Below are 6,217 nucleotides of genomic sequence, written 5' to 3'. Positions count from 1 at the left end.
AGTAATAACATGCCCGCCCCCAACCTGCTGCTCAGCATCTCTTGAGAGCAGCAAGGTGGCTCTCTAGACAATAGCGAGGCCCTGGGATGCCCCTTTGCATTCTTCCAAGTGGGACATAGGGCTGTCTGAAAGAAACTTTGTTTTGTGATTCCTCAAAGCAGGCTGAATGCCTGCCCAGCGTTTGGAGGTGACGAAGATACTCCTGGCTCCTGATGGTTCAACAGCTATCAGTGCAGCTCAGATGATCCTGGGCCCATGGGCCCCTTTTACCCTTCAGCACTCAAGACTTCCCGGGTTGGTTCCCTGCCCAGTCCTGATGCTGAGTTATCCGGGCATGTGGTCTTCCTTCCAAGAAGCCCAGGGCACAGTTCGTATAGCATTTGTTGCTACTTTTCTAACATAAAAGGTGCAAAGTATCCCTTTTTGTTCTGAGAGAGCACTAGAGAACCTCTGTGTAAGAGCCAGTTTTCAAAATCCTAATCTGTTTATTTGAACGGCGCCTGTGGCTCAGTCAGTAAGGTGCCAGCCCCATATACCGAGGGTGGCGGGTTCAAACCCGGCCCCGGCCAAACTGCAACCAAAAAATAGCCGGGCGTTGTGGCGGGCGCCTGTAGTCCCAGCTACTCGGGAGGCTGAGGCAGGAGAATTGCCTAAGCCCAGGAGTTGGAGGTTGCTGTGAGCCGTGTGACGCCACAGCACTCTACCGAGGGCCATAAAGTGAGACTCTGTCTCTACAAAAAACAGACAAACAAAAAAAAGAACTTCATTCCCAAGTAGGTGGCTTTTCTGGAGTTCTGTCCAAAACTCGCGTGAAGTTATGGGTAAAGGGATGCAGAGGGAAAGGCACCCCCATGCACCGTTGGCGGGACTGCAAACCAGGACAACCTGTCTGCAAAGCCGCATGAGAATTCCTCAAAGAACTCAAAGGAGACCCACCATTAAATCCAGCAATCCACTATTGGGTATTTACCCAAAGGGAAAATAGACATTTTATTAAAAAGAAATCTGCACACAAATGTTGATAACAGCACAATTCACAATCTCAAGGATGTGGAAACCACTCGAGTGCCCATCAGTACATGAGTGGATGAATAAAATGTGGTCTATGTTCACCACGAAATACTACTCAGCCATAAAACCTGGTGATCTAGTACCTTTAGAATTGGAGACCATTCTTGTAAGTGAAGTATCAAAAGAATGGAAAAACAAGCACCACCTGTGCTCAACACTAAATTGGCATGGCAATCATCACTTACGTGCACATGTACAAGTAAGACTCAAGGGAAATCAAGCAGGTGGTAGAGGGAAGAGGGGATGGGTAGTCACACTATGGTGCAAAGCTCACCATCTGGGTGAAGGTCACACTTACAACTTTGGCTCAAACTATATGAAAGCAAATTATGTAACCAAAATGCATGCACCCCTATAATGTTCTGAAAAAGAATCACCATGACCCGTGCCCTTTGTCATTACGTAATCCGTCTCTGCCTTCTCCCTGTGCAGTCACCTGTGGTTGCTGGAATAACGTTGCACTGCCCTTTGGAAAGTACCGTCTTGTCATCAGGGGCTCCCTCATCACGCCTGGTGCTTCTGATGGAAAGAGAACAAAAATGCTGAAGGGGCTGAGGGTCACATTGAGCTTTGAGGTGCATCCGGGGTGTCTTTCCGTCAGCACCATGGCAGAAGACATCAAGACCAAAATCAAGAACTACAAGACTGCCCCTTTGACAGCCGCTTCCCCGACCAGAAGCAGACCAGACACTGCTGGCAGAGCTACCTAGACTACCACGGCTGCCAGAAGGCAATGACGGCAAAAGGAGGTGACGTCTCTGTGTGTGAATGGGACCACCGTGTGCACAAGTCGCTCTGTCTCGTGTCCTGGGTCTCGGCCTGGGATGACCGTCGGGCAGAAGGCACGTTTCCTGGGAAGATCTGAAGTGGCTGTACCTCACCTCCTCTGTCCTCCATCCTCCATCCTTCGTCCTTCTTCCTTATTCCAGGAGAGCAGAGGGGAACGTGGGTGCCTGATGATTCTGAATCATGACTTAACTACTAATAAAAACTCAATGAAAAAGTAAAAAACAAAAAAAATGCTGAAGGGTGCAGCTGGGACACACCAGACTACCTGAAGGCAGAGCTGACAGCAACTTTGCTTCATCCGTCTCATTCCCTGTGTGCACCACACACCTGTGCCAAGGGCCATTCCTCCCAAGCCGTGGCAAAGCACACACCATCACGGGGCCTTGTCCCTGGCTGCAGAGTCCATGTAGACTTGCCATCAGGTTTCTTTCTGAAAACTACATTTTTGTGAAAAGCAAAAAGAGAGCTAGAAGACAGAGTATTTTTCACTGGACCTAAGGCTTCCTGAGTGGTCTTGAAGTGTCCTGAATTTATAACCAACATAAAGGGGGCCAGTGGAAATGTTCTCAATGGGGGGTCCCCCAGTGGAAGTGTTCTCAGAGGGGAGTCCCCATGGGGAGCTGGCAGCAGACTCTCCCTGTGCAGTGGTGACCTACTGGGGTATTCTCAGAGGGGAGTCCCCATGGGGAGCTGGCAGCAGACTCTCCCTGTGCAGTGGTGACCTACTGGGATGTTCTCAGAGGGGAGTCCCCATGGGGAGCTGGCAGCAGACTCTCCCTGTGCAGTGGTGACCTACTGGGGTGTTCTCAGAGGGGAGTCCCCATGGGGAGCTGGCAGCAGACTCTCCCTGTGCAGTGGTGACCTACTGGGATGTTCTCAGAGGGGAGTCCCCATGGGGAGCTGGCAGCAGACTCTCCCTGTGCAGTGGTGACCTACTGGGGTGTTCTCAGAGGGGGTCCCCATGGGGAGCTGGCAGCAGACTCTCCCTGTGCAGTGGTGACCTACTGGGGGAGACCGTATGTGAAGGCTTCGATTGCAGTGTCTGTGTCTGCCCCATGCATGGTCAGAGTTGGCCTTCTGTCATCCTGTTCAGAAATAGAAGTCTCAAGAGCAGAAATGCTCAGAACTGGATGGGTATTAGCTGGGAATTAGAGAATATGACACACATTTTAGCAGTAAGCCCAAGGACCCTTCCAACTCTGAAATGCTGCGCCTTTGTGCAGGTGTGGAGACCCGCTCTGCCAGATTCTCCAGCGTGGCCTCTGACTCACGTCAGCCCTGCTCCCGTGGGGTTTTGACATAACGTGAGTGTGTCCTCAGAGTTCCTCAAGCAACTTGATTTTCAGAGCACGGTTCTTCGCATCTTCAAACCATCAATTACATGCCCTGATTCCAGACTAGGGTTTGATCAATACTTACTTATTAGGGCAGGTTTCTACTTGTAGCTTGCTGAGTCTAGCAAGTAAAATATTTACGACCCGACAAACCTGTTTTAGCCGTTCTCCATCATTACTGTTACAGACTACTGTCAGCAGCTCACATCTAAAGCTAAGTTGTTTTGAGTACAACTTGTAAAGTCTACGTTCCAATAATTCTGAGGATACTTAGACTCTAGGAATCAAAAATTTACATCAGAAGGCATTAATCCTTTCCAATGTGTTCCTTTGTAACTCTTTCAGGCGAGTGCTGTGTTTAATATGAATTTCCTCAACACCCACTTTGGGCACGGAAATTTTTTTTTTATGGCTGAGTAGTACTCCATGGCATACATATACCACATTTTATTAATCCACTCATGAATGGATGAACAACTGGGTTGATTCCATATTTTTGAATAGTGAATTGTGCTGCCATAAACATTTGAGTGTAGTTGTCTTTTTAATAAAATGTCTTTTTTTCCTTTGGATATTGTTTTGATCTTAAATGGCAGCATGGGCCAGGTATAGTGGCTCATTCCTATAAATGAAGCACTCTGGGAGGCCAAGGCAGAAGGACTCCTTGACCTCAGGAGTTTGAGACCTGCTTGAGCAAGAGTGAGACCCTAGCTCTAAAAATAGCCAGGCATAGTGGCCAGTGCTGTAGTCTCAGCTACTCAGGAGGCTGAGGCAGGAGGATTGCTTAAGCCCAGAAGTTTGAGGTTGCTGTGAGCTATGATGACACCACAGCACGCTACCCAGGCTCTGGCTAAAAAAAAAAAAAAAATTATAGCCTGGTTTTGTTTCTGCTTTGTGTTTCTGCTCATGCTCAATTGCCCATCAGAGAGTTTGACTCTAGGAGGTGGAAGGCAGGCAGGCCCCACATTTTTGTCTGTATGTCTTCATTTTTGTGTCCTTCACAGAACCTTATCGAGGAAACCTTACTAAGCAAAGGACTGAAAGGTAAAGGGGTCTATTTTCAGTTCTCTGATAAATGTCATTTAGGGCAGTGGATTGGGCACGGAAATTGACACAGATGTTGAGAGGGGTGCACCTGACCATGGATGACCAGTGCCCTTCCCTGAAGGGGTGTCCTCGCAGGAAGGAGCCCAGACGGATCTCAGGCTGCCCAGGGTGCTGCCCACACTGCCATCAAGGCGCTGGCCGCCTCTCTCTCTGTGTAACCCCTCTACAGCCTGTCAGTCCCTCGGGGACAGTAGCTCTTCAGCCTGCATCCCGACCGCCTGGCTTAGTGCGGAGTGGGCACTTACTGCATTTGGTTGTGCTCAGATGATGTTTAGAATCATTGAACATGACAGTGACCATGTCCCCCAGAGACATTTGATGTTAGACCTCTGGATCTCCCTAATCTCCTCCCTTCCCTATAGGATGGACAGGATGGTTCCTGTGAGGACTGGGGCCTCTCCAGGCCCCAACGAGATAGTCCACCCTGCAGCTCTTGGCCTGTTGCTGTGTGCCTGGGTCACCTGGAGCTGCAGGAGCTTGGTGGGGGCACTCATTCTCTGGGCATGCCTGGTGCCCACAAGGAGCACTTATTTTCATTGAGGGCCACCAAAAAGTTGTGTTGGGGGTGGAGCCAAGCTATAGGGAGGAGACAAGGAGCAGCGAAGGGTGAGGGGAAGCAGGACCTCTCATCAGGGAGGGCAGGAGGGCAGAGTCAGGGGGCTCTGAGCTCTTGGGAGTACAGACATCAGGGCATGACTTCCTATGCGGGTGCCCCAGGGCCCTTCCCACGGGGCCTGGAGAGCCGCTTGTGCAGTGGCAGCTGGGAAATCTGGGCCTGACTTCTGGGCTGCTTTGGATGGAAATAAAGGAGTTTTCGAAATGACATGTAGCTGCAAACGTGGGAATGCTGGTGTGGGGAGATACCTCAGTTCAGTGCTTCTAAAACTCCCCTGCTCACAAGGCCTCCAGGATACTTGGAGAATATGTACATCAACAGGCCCTTGTGGTCAGTTTGGGCTGGGGCCTGGGAACGTTTTGACAAATGGGCTTTTCCTCTGAGACTCATCCTCAGAAATCTCTGGTTCACCAGGAAGTGACGGCCTTGTGCTCAGTCTCTTCATGACTGTGGTGGCTGCTGCTCCATGTGTGGGTGCGCTAGGACTAAGCTGAGTCATCATTGACTGTGCAGAAGGGTAAGGACGTCTTGAGGGCCTCTGGAGATGGGTGGAGAACCCTCCTGTCCTGCAGGTGTGGGGTCTATGTGGGGCATATCGCTCACAGCAAGGAGGGCAGCAGGAGGCCAGGGGCTGATGTGCACAGGCCCGGCGGGGCAGCTCAGCTGTGGGTATTTTCCATGCCATGTTCTTTTCAAAGCCCTGATGGAGAGACAGTCTTGGTGATGGGGGGCCGGGCACCCTGACCACGTGATAAGTCTGATTTTGTCGTGTGTCTCATGGACACTGTTCCTTCCAGCATCGTGGTGATAACAGGCAACGCCTTTTGGACAGAACAAAGATCACAAAATTGAGCCATATTAGAGTCAGTCTCTCCAATAAAATACAACCCTGTCTATCAGGAGAATCCTGGCAGATCAATGCAACTGCATGTACATATGGGTCAGCTCTGCCTGCTGTAACAAAACACCATAGACTGTGTGGTTTAAACAACAGACATTTACTGTTTACAGTTTCTGGAGGCTGGAAGTCTGAGGTCGGGAGCTGGTACAGTCAGGTGCTGAGGGCTCTCTTCCCGGCTTACAGACGGCCACCTTCTCACCATCCTTATGTGTGGGCGAGAGAGAGTTCCAGTCCCTCTTCTTAGAAGGACATTCATTTCATTATGGGGCCCCACTCTCATGGCCTTATCTAAACCTAATTACTTCCCAAAGGCCCCATCTCCATATATCACGACATTGGAGATTAGGGTGCCAACATGGGAATTTTGGGAGACACACACATGTGGTCCATGACCACCGT

At 50.2% G+C, this 6,217-nt stretch overlaps 1 pseudogene; it reads left to right on the top strand.

Moving 5' to 3' along the window:
- Positions 1 to 1,676: 1,676 nt before the first annotated feature.
- Positions 1,677 to 1,943, top strand: LOC128589945 (cytochrome c oxidase subunit 6B1-like; annotated as a pseudogene).
- Positions 1,944 to 6,217: the final 4,274 nt, after the last annotated feature.

Source organism: Nycticebus coucang, chromosome 7, assembly GCF_027406575.1.
Source record: "Nycticebus coucang isolate mNycCou1 chromosome 7, mNycCou1.pri, whole genome shotgun sequence".
In the NCBI taxonomy this organism is placed as follows: domain Eukaryota; kingdom Metazoa; phylum Chordata; class Mammalia; order Primates; family Lorisidae; genus Nycticebus; species Nycticebus coucang.
The sequence above is the reverse complement of the archived record's forward strand: the minus strand, read 5'-3'. Positions and strand labels throughout refer to the sequence as shown.